The 21,883-nt window shown below is 45.4% G+C and overlaps 1 protein-coding gene across 1 annotated transcript in view; it reads right to left on the bottom strand.

Moving 5' to 3' along the window:
- LOC128696564 (deoxynucleoside triphosphate triphosphohydrolase SAMHD1-like) overlaps window positions 1-21,883 on the bottom strand; it is a 266,099-nt gene that overhangs the window by 71,691 nt on the left and 172,525 nt on the right. The window lies entirely within an intron of this gene.

The raw sequence follows: 21,883 nt of genomic DNA, 5'->3' as shown, positions 1-21,883 counted from the left end.
CCCCTACGGACGAACGTGTGCTCCACTAGGTATCCCCCCCTCCCCACCACATCAACAACCCCAATATCTCGCAATACATCCCTCAGCACACTCAGCACACAACCCGCCCCTCTCGGTTCGACATCACCACTCCTAATCACACAATTCCAATCACCACCTATTACCGTTATAGCAGGCAAACCTCTCAAGTGATACAGCAATACCTCTCTGACAAAATCTACTTTTACCCTGATATTGCTAGTTGCTGGCATGTAAACTCCTACAAAACTAGCTCGACTCTCACCCCAGACACCATCCACCCTCACGACCCTCCCACCCACCCCCCTCTTCCCAGCCGATGACACGCAAGGGGCTGGTCTCCTTTATCGCCACTGCTACCCCACCTTTCAATTGCAAACCACTGGTAACATACATCCGATATCCTTTTAACCGCAACACACAACCAGCCCTATGATTATGCTCTTGCAAAAAGCAAATATCTACATCAAACCGCCGTAAAAACCACTCCAACCAAACTTTCTTAACCTCAGTCTTAAGTCCATTGACATTAAGCGTGACACTTCTGAAAATTATAGAAGTGGCGGCTTTCCCCTATGCCGCTGGGATTTACTCGCTGCACTTTTCACATTACGTATTCCCTTACCACTCGAGTTATCCTGTGCAGTCACCTCCCCCCTCCCTCTCCCACTGTGCAACTCAGGCGCACCTCTACCACTATGTGGCATTGGCTCCACAACCGCTGCCCATGACTTCTTCCCCGGCCTCTGCCCCGGGGTAATAACCTCGTCTATCTCTGATGCCGCAGTTCTTTTTCTAGAACTTCCACTTACACACATCTCACCCTCAGACGAATCCTCCTGGTATACCTCCACGGCCACCACATGCTCCAGCCTTTTCTTACTCAAGTCTTTCTCCACAATTTGTTGTCCCTCCAGCGCTCCAACTTCACATAAACTGAGGACACCTTCTGCACCGGGCTCATCCCCATCCAAAAAATCCTTGATGACATCTGCCAGTAAACCCTCCTGAATCGAAGCTTCCTGGACTAAAGACTCCTCAGATAACACCTTCGACTCCCCCGACTCCCCTGGGATAGTGACACACGTCTCCTCCGCCATCTCCCGGTCGACCTCCTTGCTCCAGAGATCAGGCCTCCGGCCTCCCGAGGCAACAGAGCCAGGCACCAAATCACACGACTGTTGAATCACAATCGGCGTTTCCAGAATTCGAGGAGCCTGCCTCCTAGGACACTGGGCTGCCATGTGCTCATAAGAGCTGCACAGACGACATGTTTTTCTCTGACCCGCATAGTACACATAAACCTGTGTTCTACAACCGGTCATCGTTACATAGGATGGTATAGGCCTTGTTAAAGACATTTTAAGGGTGTAAGAACCTTCCGGCATTCCTTCATACGGACCATCCCTCCATACCCCCATGGTTGCAGAATGCACTGTCCCATAACTGCGAAAAAACTCCTGTAGTCCATACGCCGTAGCCTCGAAGGGTACATTCCGTACCTTCACCCATGTGAAGTACTTAGAAACATCATGTAACACAACATCCATCGCTGAATTCACACTCATGCGTTGTTCCTGGTACTGCTCGACAATTCTTGTGTAGAAGCCGGCTCTCAGAAATTTCACGAAGATTCTTGTCAAACCATTAAGAGCGACGCCATATAATTCCTCGTTGGGGATACCATATGTGTCCCTGATGATGTTAGGGAGAAGTACGTTCATCGTATCTCCACTTAACGTACCACGAACCAGCTCTATGCAGATAGTATTTACTCTCCGTACTGTATGTTCAGCAATTTTGATATCCCAAAATGAGCAGCGCACGTCCACACTACTCAATGGTTGTTGATGTACTGTGGTAGCTCGCCTGAAAAACAGCAGAGGGGTGCTGGGCACAACCGCACTCCACCGTAGTCAGGCAGCGAATGTTCAAAGGTAATTGATGGTGTTTTTGGTGTTGTTCAAAGTAAAGTGTCTGAGTTAGTTTTTGCGATACTGTTGTAAAAATCTGGAGAATGAGGGAGGAGTTTTGGGGGATGAGTTGTAATTTAATGAAATATGTAAGTGTAGATAAATTAAAGCTGTCAAATCTTATTTGGGAGTATTCAAAATGTTGTCTTGGAAGTGTTTCAGTGTTGTTTGGAAATCTTCAAAGGTATTTTTGTGAGTTTTCAATGATTTATGAGAGTGTTTTGAAGGTGTTCAAAGTAAAGTGAGGTGTGTGTGTGTGTGTGTGTGTGTGTGTGTGTGTGTGTGTGTGTGTGTTTGTGTGTGTGTGTGTGTATGCATATTAACTTCGTAATATGTAAAATTGTGACTAGTGAATTTATCGAAAAGTGGATATAAGTTGTAAGTGTTGTGGTGACTTTTTCTGATGAAATAGTTAAAACGAGAAAAATTGTGGGTTATGAGTGAAAATTGTGAGGTGCTGGTGGGAGTGTGAGGGTTTGGGAGGGTGGGGAGAAGGAGAGAGAGAAGGTTACTTCGTGGGGAGTGACCTGAGATGAAATAGTTAAAACGAGAAAAATGTCTAGACTTGTGTTGTATTTTGTAAAGAAATTGTGGATTGTTGTGGGTATTAACGAAAAAAATGTGGAACTATTTGGGTTATCCTGGGTTAAGAGTGAAAATGTTTTCCCTGTGTTGTATATGAAATGTGTAATACTGAGATGGGGATGACGAAAAAGATCCAGAACAAAAAACGCATAGAATTTCTTCAAGAGAAAAATATGTTGATTTTAGTCAATGAATTGTACCTTTTTTCAATGATTTTTTTTTGTTGGATGTATATGAAATGCATTGGTTGTATAATAAATAAATAGTGTTATCCTGCATTTTAAGTTATTGTCTGCTCGACAAGATTCAGCCTGTGTGTGAGGTCATCACGTGACGTCACTGACAGCCGAGTAAACGCAGGTGGGGTGACGTCACACTTGTTTAGACCTGTAGTAAGAGAAAGTACCATGCCCCATAGGAGGAGTTCATTTGAATGCTTAACCCCAGAGGGGAGAATCCAAAAACTTGATCCAAGGAGATGGAGTCTTGGTATTATCTAGAAAAACTTGATCCAAGGAGATGGAGTCTTTGATTTCGAGAAAAACTTGATCCGAGGAATTGGAGCAGGGAATTTGAGATGCAAGTGGGAGTCCATTTTGAATGCTTACCCCTAGAGGGGGGAATCCAAAAAACCTTGATCCGAGGAGATGGAGTCTTTGTATTATCGAGAAAACCTTGATCCAAGGAATTGGAGCAGGGAATTTGAAATGCAAGTGGGAGTTCACTTGAATGCTTACCCCCAGAGGGGGAAACCCAAAAAACCTTGATCCGAGGAGATGGAGTCTTTGTATTATCGAGAAAACCTTGATCCAAGGAGATGGAGGAGAAATATTTGGGGTGAAAGTGGGAGTCCATTTTGAATGCTTACCCCCAGAGGGGGGGGGGAATCCAAAAAACTTGATCCGAGGAGATCATAAGAAAATGAAATTAAAAAAAAAATTGGGATGGGGGTGAAAGTGGGAGGGGGAACCTCAAAAATTTGATCCGAGGAGATGGAGAGCACAAGAAAATGAAATTCAAAAAAAAATCGAAAAAAATCGGAAAAAATTCCGGGAGCAGGGGAGATCCGGACGACGCTGCAGAAGGTGCTGCAGAAGGCGCAGGCGGGCGCGAAGGCGGGCGTGGGGCGGGGCGCGGGGGGCGGGCGGGGCACACGGGCGCGGGTGGGAGGCGTGGGGGGGGGCGTGGAGGGGCGTGGGGGGGCGTGGGGGGGTTGAGGGCGAGGTGGTCGAGGGCGAGGTGGTCGAGGGTGAGGTGGTCTCGAGGGCGAGGTGGTCTCGAGGGCGAGGTGGTCTCTAGGGCGAGGTCATGGTCATTAGCATAAAGGTGTGAAAAGGAGTCTGCTCAGGAAAGGGAGCCGCTCAGCTGCATCCCTTTCAGGAGGGACCACTCAGGAATGGACCGCTCAGGAAGAGCCACTCAGCCACAGGAGCCACTCAGCCTCCTTCAGCACTACTCCTATCAGTAAGACAAACAGCGAGTCATGGGACGTGGTGAGGTACAGAATGGGCGAATGTAACGAGCAGGGTGCCTCATGGGTCAGTCTTAGGACTGGTGCTGTTTCTGGTATTTGTGAACGACATGACGAAAGGAATGGACTCCAAAGTGTTCCTGTTTGCACATGATGTGAAGCTTATGTGAAGAATTCAGTCAGACGAGGACCAGGCAGAACTACACAGGGATCTGGATAGGCTGCAGACCTGGTCCAGAAAGTGGCTCCTGGAGTTAAACCCTACCAAGTGAAAAGTCATGAAGATTGGGGAAGGGCAAAGAAGATCAAAGATGGAGTACAGTATAGGGGGGCCAGAGACTACAAACCTCACTTAAGGAAAGGGATCTTGGGATGAGTATAACTCGGGCACATCTCCTGAGGTGCACATCAACCAAATAACTGCTGCAGCACACAGACGCTTAGCAAACCTAAGAACAGCTTTCCGAAATCTTAATAAGGAATCATTCAGGGCCCTGTACACTGTGTATGTTAAGCCCATATTGGAGTATGCAGCATCAGTTTGGAATCCATACCTAGCCAAGCATGTAAGGAAACTAGAGAAAGTGTTAAGGTTTGCAACAAAACTAGTCACGGAGCTAAGGGGTATGTCCTAATAGGAGAGGTTATGGGAAATCGACCTGACGACACTGGAAGAGAGAAGAGATAGGTGGAATATGAAAATGACATATAAAATACTGAGAGGAATCGACAAGGTGGACAAAGACAGGATGTGTAAGAGATGGGACACAGCAACAAGAGGTCACAGTTGGAAATTGAAGACTCAGATGAATCACAGAGATGTTAGGAAATTTTTCTTCAGTCACAGAGTTGCCAGGAAGTGGAAAAGTCTGGGAAGTGATGTAGTGGAGGCAGGATCCATACATAGCTTTAAGAAGAGGTACGATAAAGCTCTTGGAGCATGAAGAGTGACATAGTAGCGGCTAGTGAAAAAGGCAAGACCACGAGCTGTGAATCGACCGCTGCAACCACAACCATGTGAGTACACACACACACACACACACACACACACACACACACACACACACACACACACACACACACACACACACACACACACACACACACACACACACACACACACACACACACACACACACACACACACACATAAATACACACACACATACACACACACACAGTCCTGACGACACTGGAGGACAGGAGGGTCAGGGGTGACATGAAAACGACATACAAAATACTGTGGTGGACAGAGACAGGATTTTCCAGAGATGGGACACAGAAACAAGGAGTTGCAATTGGAAGTTGAAGACTCAGATGAGCCAATGGGATGTTAGGAAGTAATTCCTCAGCCACAGAGTTGTTAAGAAGTGGAATAGTCTGGCAAGTGAGGTTAAAACGAGGTATGATAAAGCTCATGGAGTAGTGAGAGGGAGGGCCCAGTAGTGGTCAGTGAAGACGCGGGGCCAGGAGCTAAGCCCCGACCCCTGCACCCACAATTAGATGAGTTAACACATACACACACACATACACACACACACACACACACACACACACACACACACACACACACACACACACACACACACACACACACACACACACACACACACACACACACACGGGTTTGAGGAACTTCCTGCAGGAGGTTCCGTGGGACAGAGAACTGGCAGGAAAGCTAATAAATGAAATGATGGAATATGTAACAACAAAATGCAAGGAGGCAGTGGAAAGGTTTATTCCCAAGGGCAACAGAAACAATGGGAAGACCAGAACGAGCCCCTGGTTTACCCAATGGTGTAAGGAGGCAAAAACTAAGTGCAATAGAGAATGGAAAAAGTACAGAAGGCAGAGAACACATGAAAATAGGGAGATTAGTCTCAGAGCCAGGAACGAGTATGCACATGTAAGGAGGGAAGCCCAGAGACAGTATGAAAATAACATAGCATCGAAAATCAAGACTGACCCGAAACTGTTGTATAGCCACATCAGGGGGAAGACAACAGTCAAAGACCAGGTGATCAGACTGAGGACAGAAGGCGGAGAACTCACAAGAAATGATCAGGAGGTATGTGAGGAGCTGAACAGGAGATTTAAGGAAGTTTTACAGTAGAGACAGGAAAGGCACTGGGAAGACAGCACAGAAGGGAACATCAAGAGGGAATATACCCACAAGTGTTGGATGACATACGAACAACCGAGGAGGAGGTGCAGAAGCTGCTAAGTGACCTTGATACCTCAAAGGCGATGGGACTGGACAACATCTCCCCGTGGGTCCTTAGAGAAGGAGCAGAGATGCTGTGTGTGCCCCTAACCACAATCTTCAACACATTCCTTGAAATTGGGCAACTTCCTGAGATATGGAAGATGGCAAATGTAGTCCCCATATTTAAGAAAGGAGACAGAAACGAGCACTAAACTACAGACATGTGTCTCTGACATGTATAGTATGCAAGGTCATGATGAAGATTATCAGGAGGAGAGTGGTGGAACACCTGGAACGGAACAAGATTATAAATGAAAACCAGCATGGATTCATGGAAGGCAAATTCTGTGTAACAAACCTTCTGGAGTTTTATGACAAGGTAACAAGCAAGACACGAGAGAGAGGGGTGGGTTGATTGCATTTTCCTGGACTGCAGGAAGGCCTTTGACACAGTTCCTCACATGAGATTAGTGCAGAAGCTGGAGGATCAAGCGCATATAACAGGGAGGGCACTGCAATGGATCAGGGAATACCTGACAGGGAGACAACAACGAGTCATGGTACGTGAAGAGGTATCACAGTGGGCGCCTGTGATGAGCAGGGTCCCACAGGGGTCAGTTCTAGGATCAGTGCGATTTTTGATATATGCAAACGACATGATGGAAGGAATAGACTCTGAAGTGCTCCTATTCGCAGATGATGTGAAGCTGATGAGAAGAATTAAATCGGATGAGGATGAGGCAGGACTGCAAAGAGACCTGGACAGGCTGGACACTTGGTCCAGAAACTGGCTTCTCGAGTTCAACCCTGCCATATGCAAAGTCATGAAGATTGGGGAAGGGCAAAGAAGACCGCAGACAGAGTATAGGCTAGGTAAACAAAGATTACAGACCTCACTCAGGGAGAAAGATTTTGGGGTGACCATAACACCGAGCACGTCACCAGGGGCACACATCAACCAAATAACTGCTGCTGCATACGGGCGCCTGACAAACCTGAGAATAGCGTTCCGATACATTAATAAGGAATCGTTCAAGACACTGTACACTGTGTATGTTAGGCCCATATTGGAGTATGCAGCACCAGTCTGAAAACCCACAGCTGGTCAAGCACGTCAAGAAGTTAGAGAAAGTACAAAGGTTTACAACAAGGCTAGTTCCAGAGCTCAGGGGAATGTCGTACGAGGGAAGGTTGAGGGAAATCTGACTGACGACACTGGAGGACAGAAGGGTCAGGGGAGACATGATAACGACATACAAGATACTGCGGGGAATAGATAAGGTGCACAGAGACAGGATATTCCAGAGAGGGGACACAGAAACAAGGGGTCACAATTGGAAGCTGAAGAATCAGACGAGTCACAGGGACGTTAGAAAGTATTTCTTCAGTCATAGAGTAGTCAGGAAGTGGAACAGCCTAGCAAGTGAAGTAGTGGAGGCAGGAACCATACATGGTTTTAAGAAGAGGTATGACAAAGCTCAGGAAGCAGAGAGGGAGAGGACCTAGTAGCGATCAGTGAACAGGCGGGGCCAGGAGCTGTGTTTCGACCCCTGCAACCACAATTAGGTGAGTACACACACACACACACACACACACACACACACACACACACACACACACACACACACACACACACACACACATACACACATACACACATACCTACACACCTACACACCTACACACTCACAACAGGCCTAGTGTCTAATCGACATGTGCCTAGGACAAAATGGTAACTAACACACACACACACACACACACACACACACACACACACACACACACACACACACACACACACACACACACACACACACACACACACACACCTACACACACGCAACAGGCCTAGTGTCTAATCGACATGTGCCTAGGACAAAATGGTAACTAACTAACACACACAAACACACGAGAGTCATCGTACAGTGAGCATCGTACAGTAAGCATCTGGATGGACATTCCCTCTGAGTTGTAACGTACAAATCACCTGTTTGTGGCTAAGGGGAAGTTTTGAGTGATAGGGCCGGCCCTACAATCACTGGTAGCTAACAAATCCCCAGGCCCTGATGAACTGTATGCAAGGGTTCTAAAGGAATGTAAAGAGGAGCTTAGCACACCTTTGGCTAATCTTTTCAACATATCACTACAAACTGGCATGGTGCCAGATAAGTGGAAAATGGCAAATGTGATACCTATTTTCAAAACAGGTGACAGGTCCTTAGCTTCGAACTATAGACCAATAAGCCTAACCTCCATAGTGGGAAAATTTATGGAATCAATAATTGCCGAGGCAGTTCGTAGCCACCTTGAAAAGCATAAATTAATCAACGAATCTCAGCATGGTTTTACAAAGGGACGTTCCTGCCTTACGAATTTATTAACTTTTTTCACTAAGGTATTTGAGGAGGTAGATCATGGTAACGAATATGATATTGTGTATATGGACTTCAGTAAGGCTTTTGACAGGGTCCCACATCAGAGACTATTGAGGAAAATTAAAGCACATGGAATAGGAGGAGAAATTTTTTCCTGGATAGAGGCATGGTTGACAAATAGGCAGCAGAGAGTTTGCATAAATGGGGAGAAATCAGAGTGGGGAAGCGTCACGAGCGGTGTTCCACAGGGGTCAGTGTTGGGCCCCCTGCTGTTCACAATCTACATAAACGACATAGATGAGGGCATAAAGAGCGACATCGGCAAGTTTGCCGATGACACCAAAATAGGCCGTCGAATTCATTCTGACGAGGACATTCGAGCACTCCAGGAAGATTTGAATAGACTGATGCAGTGGTCGGAGAAGTGGCAGATGCAGTTTAATATAGACAAATGCAAAGTTCTAAATGTTGGACAGGACAATAACCATGCCACATATAAACTAAATAATGTAGATCTTAATATTACGGATTGCGAAAAAGATTTAGGAGTTCTGGTTAGCAGTAATCTGAAACCAAGACAACAGTGCATAAGTGTTCGCAATAAAGCTAATAGAATCCTTGGCTTCATATCAAGAAGCATAAATAATAGGAGTCCTCAGGTTGTTCTTCAACTCTATACATCCTTGGTTAGGCCTCATTTAGATTATGCTGCACAGTTTTGGTCACCGTATTACAGAATGGATATAAATTCTCTGGAAAATGTACAAAGGAGGATGACAAAGATGATCCCATGTATCAGAAACCTTCCCTATGAGGATAGACTAAGGGCCCTGAAACTGCACTCTCTAGAAAGACGTAGAATTAGGGGGGATATGATTGAGGTTTATAAGTGGAAGACAGGAATAAATAAAGGGGATGTAAATAGTGTGCTGATAATATCTAGCCTAGACAGGACTCGCAGCAATGGTTTTAAGTTGGAAAAATTCAGATTCAGGAGGGATATAGGAAAGTACTGGTTTGGTAATAGAGTTGTGGATGAGTGGAACAAACTCCCAAGTACCGTTATAGAGGCCAGAACGTTGTGTAGCTTTAAAAATAGGTTGGATAAATACATGAGTAGATGTGGGTGGGTGTGAGTTAGACCTGATAGCTTGTGCTAACGGGTCGGTTGCCGTGTTCCTCCCTTGAGTCAATGTGACCTGACCTGACTAGGTTGGGTGCATTGGCTTAAGCCGGTAGGGACTTGGACCTGCCTCGCATGGGCCAGTAGGCCTTCTGCAGTGTTCCTTCGTTCTTATGAAAGAAAGACTCTTTAACACACACTAGTATTACAATTATTAGAATTACTCTCAGTATTAAAGGTATTTTATTAGTATTATGGATACATAAAGGTTAGGTGTATTTCTGGGACACATAAACAACTGACGTGCTCACACACACACACGTGCACACACACACACACGTGCACACACACACACACACACACACACACACACACACACACACACACACACACACACACACACACACACACTCACACACACACACTCGGGGCCAGGAGCTGAGTCTCGACCCCTGAAACCACAACTAGGTGAGTACACACACACACTCACTCATTCACACAGCTGACCCTTGGAATTTGACCACGTCCCCTCACCCCTTATCTCCCTGTCTCTCCCCCACAGCCCTTTTCCCCCACCCTCCGCTCTAGCCTTCACACCTCCTCCCTCTATCTATCTCTCTCCCCCTCCCGCGTTTCTCCTCCCCCCTCGTGTTTCTCTCTCATAGCCTTTTTCCCTCCCCCTCCCCCCTTTCTCTCTCTCTCTCTCTTTCTCTCTCTCTCTCTCTCTCTCTCTCTCTCTCTCTCTCCCTCTCACTCCCATAGCCCTATCCCTCACCCTCCTCTCTCTCTCTATAGGTTTCTCTCTCCCTCTCCCTCTTTCTATCTTTCCCTCTTTTTATCTTTCTACCCCTCCCTCGCATTTCTCTCTCTCATAGCCTTTTCCCTCACCCTCCTCTCTCCCTCTCTATCTCTCTCTTTCTCTTTCCCTCTCTCTACCCTTTCTCTCCTCTCGTTTCTCTCTCTCTCCCCCCTAGTCTTATCCCTCACCCTCATACTTCCTCCTCTCTCTCCCTCTTTGTACCCTTTCTCTCTCTCCCTCTTACTCTCTCTCCTCTAGCCTTCCCTCTCTTAATTTCTCTCTCTCTCCTCTAGCCTTGTCCCTCCCCCAACACACACACACTCCCTGAAAACACAAACTTCTCTCTGTGGCAAAATACATAAGCTTCTTTCTGTGGTAATAAAAAAAATAAAAAAATGGGTTGCCCTAGAGGGCGGAAAACCAGAGATCTGGTGGCCGAACCAAGGAGGAAAGATTGGGAGTTAGAGCTCCAAAAAAGGGAGGAAGAGTGGGGAAGGAAGATAGAAGAGCTTGGCAAGATAATGGAGGAGCGGATAGCTGAAGAGTGCAGGAAGTAGGAGCTACAGGTCCTAGCAGCAGAAGCTAGGATACAGGGCTTAGAAGAGAAACTGAAAAACTTAAAACAGACTAGGGAGACCAATGACAATTCAGATGCGACATCAGGAAATTTTATGTCAGGCACAGACAAGGGGACGGTAAAAAACAAGGGAGATATGCTGTACATGAAGGCCCTGTCAGACCCATGTGGGGCCAGGGAAAAGAGGAGTAACATACTGAGATCAAATGACAGGTCCAAAGACAATGAAGGTATGTTATATGCAGAGACTCTAACAGCCAACTGCAGTAGCAAGGAACAGCTGATCATGAAAGACAGTTCACTGAGAATAGAAGTTTCAGATAGGATAGGGATTGAAGGCAAGAACATTTCAATTGAAGGAAATAAAACACCTCAGTGGATACAAATGGAGACTTAGTGGGAGGATGAAAGGGTGAGGTCAGTTTTTGTCTACGGGTTCCAAGAAGCCAAGGGGGATAACTTCGAAGAAATAAAACAGGAGGAAAAAATGATTGAAGGCATCATGAAAACAATAGGTGAGGGCGATATGACCCAGGTGACAAATTTTCAGAGAATTGGGTGGTTTGCGAGTGGAAGAATACAGCCTGTCAAAGTAATTTTCAAAGAAGAATCAGTTCGAACCAGGATTCTGCAAAAAAAAGCACGACTGAGGGACAAACAGGGGTACCAGAGAGTATACCTCGATCGCGACAGAACACAAGATGAAAGGACTACACTGAAAGAGAGGGTACAGAGGCGCTAGGAAGAACGAGAGGCAATGATGATGATGAGAAGGACCCAGACACAGGAGGAAGGGCAAACACACTCCACAGAATCTCCCACCGAAAGACTCCAACTGCGACAATCCCAATGCAACTGAGCAACCTAAACTACAACCCACTCACTGTTCCCTCTCCCACCAACCCCCACATCACAAACCTCACCCTAACAGCTGTCCCTTATGGGCATTCTGACCCCACCCCATCAACACAAACCCCACCTACACCACAGCCCCCCATAGGCCCCCACCAAGGCTCTCGCTCCCCCAACCCCAATATTCTTGCAGGACGACAGTGATAGAAAAGAAGCTGATAGTTTGGTACACAAATGCAGACAGAATAATGAATAAACATGTGGAGTGGCACGAAAGAATCAGTGAGAAATCCCTAGACATCATAGCAGTCACAGAAACAAAACTCGCTGAGACAATAACAGCCGCAATCTTCCCACCGGAATATCAGATCCTGAGGAAAGATAGGAGTAGAGAGGAAGGAGGGGTTGCACTGCTCATAAAAAACCGATGGGGATTTGAGGAAATGGAAGGCATGGATGTGATTGGAGAAAGAGACTACATAGTAGGTACAATTCAGTCTGGAGAACATAAAGTAGTCATTGGAGTGATGTATAACCCACCACAGAGCTGCAGGAGGCCAAGAGAGGAGTACAAAGAAAACAACAGGGCGATGGTGGACACACTGGCTGAGGTGGCAAGAAGAGCTCACTCGAGCAGAGCAAAGTTACTGGTAATGGGCGATTTCAACCACAGGGAGATCGATTGGGAAAACCTGGAGCCACATGGGGGTCCCGAAACGTGGAGAGCCAAGATGATGGATGTGGTACTTGAAAACTTCATGCATCAACATGTCAGGGATACTACCAGAGAGAGAGGGGAGGATGAGCCAGTAAGACTGGATCTTGTGTTCACCCTGAGGAGTTCAGACATTGAGGACATCACTTACGAGAGGCCCCGTGGAGCTAGCGATCACGCGGTTCTGAATTTTGATTATATAGTTGAGTTACAAGTGGAGAAGGTAAAAGGAATTGAATGGGAAAAACCAAAATATAAAAGGGGGGACTACACAGGTACGAGGAACTTCCTGCAGGAGGTTCAGTGGGACAGAGAACTGGTAGGAAAATCAGTAAACGAGATGATGGAATATGTAGCAACAAAGTGCAAGGAGGCAGAGGAAAGGTTTGTTCCCAAGGGAAACAGAAATAATAGGAAGACCAAAGTGAGTCCTTGGTTTACCCACAGGTGTAGGGAGGCAAAAACTAAGTGCACCAGAGAATAGATAAGGTACAGGAGGCAAAGGACCCAGGAAAATAAGGAGATTAGTAGAAGAGCCAGAAACGAGTACTCACAGATAAGGAGGGAGGCCCAGTGACAGTACGAAAACGACATAGCATCGAAAGTCAAATCTGACCCGAAACTGCTGTATAGCCACATTAGGAGGAAGACAACAGTCAAAGACCAGGTGATAAGGCTGAGGAAAGAAGGTGGAGAACTCACAAGAAACGATCAAGAGGTATGTGAAGAGCTCAACAAGAGATTCAAGGAAGTATTTACAGTGGAGACAGGAAGGTCTCTGTGGTGACAGACCAGATGGGGACACCAGCAAGGAATGTACCAACAAGTGTTGGACGACATACATACAGATGAGAAGGAGGTGAAGAAACTGCTAAGGGACATCGATACCTCAAAGGCAATGAGACCAGAGATCTTCCTGTGGGTCCTTAGAGAGGGAGCGGACATGCTGTGCGTGCCATTTACCACAATCTTCAACACGTCCCTGGAAACTGGGCAACTACCTGAGGTATGGAAGACGGCAAATGTAGTTCCCATTTTTAAAAAAAGGAGACAGAAAAGAGGCACTAAACTATAGACCTGTGTCATTGACGTGTAGAGTATGCAAAGTTATGGAGAAGATTATCAGGAAGAGAGTGGTGGAGCACCTGGAACGGAACAAGAGCATAAACGTCAACCAGCACGGATTCATGGAAGGCAAATCCTGTGTCACAAACCTTCTGGAGTTTTATGATAAAATATCAGAAACAAGACACGAAAGTGAGGGGTGGGTTGATTGCATCTTCTTGGACTACAAGAAGGACTTTGACACAGTTCCTCACAAGAGATTAGCGCAGAAGCTAGAGGATCAGGCGCATATAACAGGAAGGGCACTGCAATGGACCAGAGAATACCTGACAGGGAGGCAACAACGAGTCATGGTACGTAATGATGTATCACAGTGGGCACCTGTGACGAGCGGAGTCCCACAGGGGTCGGTCCTAGGACCAATGCTATTGTTGGTATATGTGAACGACATGATGGAAGGGTTAGACTCCGAAGTGTCCCTGTTCGCAGATGATGTGAAGTTAATGAGAAGAATTAAATCAGATGAGGACCGGGCAGGACTTCAAAGAGACCTGGACAGACTGGACACCTGGTCCAGCAACTGGCTTCTCGAATTTAATCCAGCCAAATGCAAAGTCATGAAGATAGGGGAAGGGCACAGAAGACCGCAGACAGAGTATAGGGTAGGTGGCTAAAGACTGCAAATCTCGCTCAAGGAGAAAGATCTTGGGGTGAGTATAACACTGAGCATATCTCCAGAAGCACACATCAACCAGATAACTGCTGCAGCATATGGTCACCTGGCATACCTGAGAACAGCGTTCCGATACCTTAGTAAGGAATCGTTCAAGACACTGTACACCGTGTATGTCAGGCCCATACTGGAGTATGCAGCACCTGTTTGGGACCTGCACTTGATAAAGCACGTCAAGAAACTAGAGAAAGTGCAAAGGTTTGCGACAAGGTTAGTTCCAGAGCTACGGGGAATGTCCTATGAAGAAAGGTTAAGGGAAATCGGCCTGACGACATATAAAATACTGCGTGGAATAGAAAACGTGGACAAAGGCAGGATGTTCCAGGGAGGGGACACAAAAACAAGAGGTCACAATTGGAAGTTGAAGACACAGATGAGTCAGAGAGATATTAGGAAGTATTTCTTCAGTCATAGAGTTGTCAGGCAGTGGAATAGCCTAGAAAATGACGTAGTGGAGGCGGGAACCATACATAGTTTTAAGACGAGGTCTGATAAAGCTCATGGAGCGGGGAGAAAGAGGGCCCAGTAGCAACCGGTGAAGAGGCAGGGCCAGGAGCTAAGACTCCAACCACAAATAGGTGAGTACAAATAGGTGAGTACACACACACACACACGCACACACACACACACACACACACACACACATACACACAAACCCTCACACACACACACACAGACACACACGCACACACACAGAGGAATTGACAAGGTGGACAAAGACAGGATGTTCCAGAGATTGGACACAGTAACAAGGGGACACAGTTGGAAGCTGAAGACACAGATGAATCACAGGGATGTTAGGAAGAATTTCTTCAGCCACAGAGTAGTCAGTAAGTGGAATAGTTTGGGAAGCGATGTAGTGGAGGCAGGATCCATACATAGCTTTAAGCAGAGGTATGATAAAGCTCACGGCTCAGGGAGAGTGACCTAGTAGCGATCAGTGAAGAGGCGGGGCCAGGAGCTCGGACTCGACCCCCGCAATCTCAACTAGGTGAGTACACACACACACACACACACACACACACACACACACACACACACACACACACACACACACACACACACATACACACAAACCCTCACACACACACACACACACAGGAAACACGCCGCAATGGATAAGAGAATACCTGACAGGGAGGCAACAACGAGTCATGGTATGTGACGAGGTATCACAGTGGGCGCCTGTGACGAGCGGGATTCCACATGGGTCAATCCTAGGACATTTGCAGTTTTTGATATATGTGAGTGACATGACTGAAGGTATACACTCATAAGTGTCATTTTTGCAGATGATGTGAAGTTAATGAGGGAAATTAAATCGGTCGAGGATCAGGCAGGACTACAAAGAGACCTCGACAGGCTGCAAGCCTGGTCCAGCAACTTGCTTCTTAAATTTAACCCCCGAAAATGCAGTCATGTAGATCGGGGAAGGGCAAAGAAGACCACATACAGAGTACAGTCTAAGTGGCCAAAGACTGCAAACCTCACTCAAGGAAAAGATCTTAGGGTGAGTATAACACCGAGCACATCTCCTGAGGTGCACATCAACCAGATAACTGCTGCAGCATATGGGCGCCTGGCAAACCTAAGAATAGTATTCCGATACCTCAGCAAGGAATCGTTCAAGACTCTGTGCACTATGTACGTCAGGCCCATGTTGGAGTATGCAGAGCAAGTTTAGAATCCACACTGGTCAAGCACGTCAAGAAATAAGAGAAAGGGCAAAGGTTTGCAACACGACTAGTCCTTGAGCTAAGGGGAATGTCCTACGATGAAGTTTTAAAGGAAATCGGCCTAGACAATACTGGAGGACAGGAGGGTTAGGGGAGACATGTTAACGACATATAAAATGCTACGAGGAATTGACAAGATGGATAAGCACAGGATGTTCCAGAGATGGGACACAGAGACATGTGGTCACAATTCGAAGCTGAAGACTAAGATGAGTCAAAGGGATGTTAGGAAATATTTCTTCAGTCATAGAGTTGTCAGGAAGTGACGTAATGGAACCAGGAATTATACACATATTTAAGTCGAAGTCTGATAAAGCTCATGGAGCAGGGAGAGAGAGGACCTAGTAGCAATCAGTGAAGAGGCGGGGATAGGATCTATGTGTCGACCCCTGCAACCACAAATAGATCTAGGAAATTCAGGACTGAGGAGAAAAGAAAAGCGGAAAGAGAGTTTGGATAAAGAGAAAGCAGCAGTGTTGAAATGGAGGAGGTATCTGACTATGTATCTCAGATGGAGAGAATCAACCGAGAGAAACAACTTAGGTAATGCTTAAACTTTCCACAGAGAATTTTTGGTCTTGTCCAGTACCTCCAGAAATGAAGTAAGAAAACGGGAATTTCAGATGTTAAATATCAGAAACAGGTTCATAAAAATGAACCGGAGTGCCTTCAGGTAAGGTAAATCGTGTCTCACAAACTTAGTAGATTTCTATGCTTAAGTAACAGTTATTAAGTGAGGCAGGAGAGAGAGGAATGGGTAGATCACATATTTTTGGACTTCAAGAAGCCTGTTGACAAGTACCTCACATAAGACTTGGGCAGAAGCTAGAGAACCACGCAGGAATAACAAGGAAGGCATTACAATAAATTAAAATGATATTTAATTTGAAGGAAGCAATGAGTAATTACTTGGGAAGAGAGGTCAGATTAGGCGAGTGTGACGAGAGAGGGTTCCACAAGGATCTGCTCTAGGACTGGTACTATTTCTTGTGTACATAAATGACATGACTGAAAAGATAGAGTAGGAATCCCTGTTCGTGGATGATGTGAAACTAATTAGTAGAATATAAAAAGCTGAGAACTAGGAAAGGCAACAAATGGACTTGGATAGACTGCAGGTATTGTCTGACAAGTGTCTACCAGAATATAGCCCCAACCACGTGCAAAACTATCAAAAACCACGAGCAGAGTACAAGATCGGGAAAGCAAAGGCTGCAAACCTCACTTTTGGGAAAGGGCCTTTGGGTGAGCATAGTATGGAACATATGGAATGAGGCACACACATTAACTAAGTAACTGCTGCAGCAAATGCTAAACTTGTTGACATCAGAGGAAAGAAGAACAAGGACGAAATGATAAAGTGCAAAACCCGTAGAGGAATATATATTGTGGACAGGGACAGACTGTTCGAGAATAGGGAAACAGGTACACTACGGCACATCTGAAAGTTGAAAGCACAAATGAACCACAGAGATGTTAAGAAATATTTCATCAGTCTTAGAATGGTCAAGATGGGGACACGATCCGGACGTTGGAGTTGCATAACTTTAAACAGAGGTACAATAAGACTCGAAGCAAGGAGTAAACTCAGAAAAGTGGGGCCAGGAGCTGAGACACGACTCCTGAAACCACATACAGGTGAATATACAGTATAGTTCAAATTACTCTTGGAGAACTATCATGTCGCTTGTGGAAATGGGACTGCAGAATGAAATTGAGGAAGTAACAGAAAACAAGACGTTGATGGCAGGAAAAATTCAGCAAAAACTCGCACTATGGAGTGGAACGTTATGTTAATGTTTCACTCCTTCCTGGATCATTGTGAAGTTTCCCAGGAATGACAAGTGAGACAAGAAAAGTAGAGAAGACCTATTAACAATATGGTAATGGACCGGGAAAGAAGTGGTGGCGGGAGTAGTAGTAGTTGTACTAGTAGTTCCAGTAGTAAAAGTAGTAGTAGTAGTAATTGTTGTAGTAGTACTACTAGTAGTAGTAATAGTTGTTGTAGTACTAGTAGTAGTAACAGAAGCAGGAGTCCCGATGGCTATGGCGGTGGTAGACGTAGAGTAAGCGACAGCCAGCAGAATGTCTCTTGTATTGATAAATTTGCTTTATTGAATAATAATAACAGTAATAATAATAATAATAATAATAATAATAATAATAATAATAATAATAATAATAATAATAATAATAATAATAATATCTTTATTTACTACAAGTACTTGTGCATGGTATACTGACATCAGTGACATACTTCTATATAGAAAGCCGCTTGTTATGTACAGCATTTCGGGCAAATTAGGTCCTTGTCCCAGGATGCGACCCACACCAGTCGACTAACTCCTATCTACCCATTTTACTGATGTGTGAACATAGACAGCCGGTGTAAAGAAAAACGCCCAATGTTTCTACCCTCGCTGGGAACTGAAGGCAGACCCTTGCCTCGCAAAATGGCCGGTGAACGCAGGTTCCTAGCAGGTAATCTCCAGCTAGACATCTATACATCCCAGAGCTGGGTTCTGGCAAATGGTCTTGAGCAGTGATAGATATGGTAAGATTGTGGACAGTGGAGTCAGAGTGCACATGCTGTGGATTCCATCTCACATTGGTCTTCAGATGCATGATAGAACTGATAAATTGGCTAAGCTGTATGCTTTCAAAGAGGGGGTAGATTACAATCTTGGGTTGTCATTGAGCAGTTTGAGAACAATAATACGAAAAGAACTTCAAATGAACTTTATTGACTTAAGACTTAGGGAGATTGACACAAGTCAGTCCATCTATCATCATTCCATCATGCAGGAGGAGCCACATGTCTATGGTCTTGGATGTCACTACTGCCCGGCTCCGGCTGGGTTACAAGTATCTTTGGCAGGTTAAATCACCACCACCAGATGTAGACCAAACGAAATGTAAACTTTGCCAGATGGACTATTGTCACACATTGCGTCATTATGTACTGGAGTGTGATAAAATTAATGAATTTAGAAACAACTCACTCAGAAGTGTTCAAGAAATGGCTAAGTATTTTATCCACAGTGGTATATTGCAGACCATTCTGGAGAAATACCCTGACTTTGCTAGCTGTAAATAAAGCATTACCACATGTGTGCATGTGTGTGTGTGTGTGTGTGTGTGTGGGTGTGTGTGTGGGTGTGTGTGAGGGTGTGTGTGTGTGTGTGTGTGTGTGTGTGTGTGTGTGTGTGTGTGTGTGTGTGTGTGTGTGTGTGTGTGTGTGTGTGTGTGTGTGTGCGTGCGTGTGTGTGGGTGTGTGTGAGGGTGTGTGTGCGGGTGTGAGGGTGTGTGTGTGTGTGTGTGTGCGTGTGTGTGTGTGTGTGTGTGCGTGTGTGGGTGTGTGTGTGCGTGTGTGGGTGTGGGGGTGTGTGTATGTGTGTGTGTGGGTGTGTGTGTGTGGGTGTGTGTGAGGGTGTGTGTGTGGGTGTGTGTGAGGGTGTGTGTGTGTGGGTGTTGGTGTGTGTGTGTGTGGGTGTGTGGGTGTGCGTCCTTGTGTGTATGCATATATTTGTACGCTCGTGTGCACATGTCCGTGCGTGCGCCCTCGTGTGTGTATGTGCGCGCGCGCGCTAGTGTGGGTGTATGATCCACTTAATATTTGTATTTATAACTCATTACAATTGTGACCAGGTGTGGACGTATCAGTGGTTCATTACTTTGTAATTTGTTCATGACTGTAACCATGTATAGGAGTGAAGCTGATTCATTACCTCTGTAACTTGCCATGATTAGTGACCAGATCTACCTGGAGTTCATTACCTTTGTAACTAGTTCAGCTATCATAACTTTGGGGTCCAGTGACTGGACCCATTATGTACCTTTGTAATCTTTTGACTACCGCCCACAGGATGGGTATGGGGTGCATAAAGATATTAAACTAAAGTGTGTGTGTGTGTGTGTGTGTGTGTGTGTGTGTGTGTGTGTGTGTGTGTGTGTGTGTGTGTGTGTGTGTGTGTGACTCAACAATCAATATTTGCACCAATAACTCATTACAGTTGTGACCGGGTGTGGAAGTGTGAATTGCTCATTACTCTATAATTTGTTCATGATTGTAGCCAAAGTATAAACGTAAGTAACCATTCTACAGAATTCATTACCTTTGTAACTTGTGAGCTCATTACCTTTGTACCTAGTTCAGCTATCAAAACTTTGGGGGCCCAGTCCCTGGACCCATTACGTACCTCTGTAATCTGTAAATACCTTTGTAACTTGTCATGATTGTGACCAGACTTACCTGGAGTTCATTACCTTTGTAAATTGTGAGTTCATTACCTTTGTAAATTGTGAGTTCATTACCTTTGTAAATTGTGAGTTCATTACCTCTGTAACTTGCTCAGCTATCAAAACTTTGGAGTCCAGTCCCTGGACCAATTATGTACCTCTGTAATCTTTTGACTACCGCCCACAGGATGGGTATGGGGTGCATAATAAACATATTAAACTAAACTAAAGCAGTGATCGTGCAGCTGCAAACGAGGAAATAGTCTCAATCATCCTCTGCCCGATGGAATTTAGGAACTCACTCGAGGGCGTATATTGCTAGTGATAGACTAACAGTCTCGGACAACCCATCCTCTCATCTTCTTAACGTCCGCCAGAACGAGTTAACTGCAGTTAACAGGGCAGGCATCCTTCTGGATGAGGATATTGCTGATGAGCAATCTTCGACCACTCCTGAGTGCGACGCACGTTTTCGGGATACTGGGGAAAACGACTCCATGAAGCAAGGGCATACCTTGTCTCGTTCCATCATGAGGCAGGGATTTTAACTGTTAGTCTTAATGTTAGGTGGGTCAATGAGGAAACGCTTCTATTTGGGAAAGCCATGAAAAGAGAAAAAGACTTGGATCAAACTTCAGAAAACCTTGTCTCAAATGACGATCAAAATGTATATAGGGATCCTCACTCAAATGAAGGCGATTACTTCCCACCATAAAACCCCAACCACACGGACACCAGAGAGGGCCTCGGGCAGCTTTTATTACTTCCAAGACCCTCAAAAGCAAAGAAGCGTGGGCAACAGAACAGGCATTTGCCATTGCCTATATATGATCGAGAAATTTGTAGCCACGTTCCAGATTTAAAATTTTCTCTATGCCATCTGGTCTGGACACAACTACCAGTCTCCTGTGAGATCACAAAGTCTGAATTGGAGAGCCGTTGAACACAGAGGAGGTGCTTGCTCAATTTAATAGTATTGCGACCTAGACACCTGTGTTATTGAAAATCTCAACTTTTACCCAGTAGGTTTGTACTCTTCCAGTTGTATCCTCAAAGCTCTATTGAGAAGCCACCTAAATTTACAGGATAACTGGACAAGGATGCTATATGACAGCTGTTACAAAACATGAAACAGGCTAGATGCTAGTATTCTCTGGAGATGTCTTTGCTTAATACATATCGCATTTTGCCTCCAAAGCCTGACGGTATTACTTCCAGGATGCTAAAACCACTCCCTATCAGGGTCCTGTGTAAGAGATTTAATCTGCGGATGGTCACGGGATCACTGCCGGAATTTTTTCTCACAAATAGGAAAGTCCTCATATTTAAACTGGCGGCCAGAATCTTCCGAGCAGCCAGTATAAACAAGAGGCAGAATGGGATCTGGCTAAGTCGGTAAAGTACTGTGTACTTTGA

The sequence above is a fragment of the Cherax quadricarinatus genome, chromosome 47 (assembly GCF_038502225.1).
Source record: "Cherax quadricarinatus isolate ZL_2023a chromosome 47, ASM3850222v1, whole genome shotgun sequence".
Taxonomy (NCBI): domain Eukaryota; kingdom Metazoa; phylum Arthropoda; class Malacostraca; order Decapoda; family Parastacidae; genus Cherax; species Cherax quadricarinatus.
Note: the sequence above shows the minus strand (reverse complement) of the source record. Positions and strands in the feature narration are given on the sequence as shown.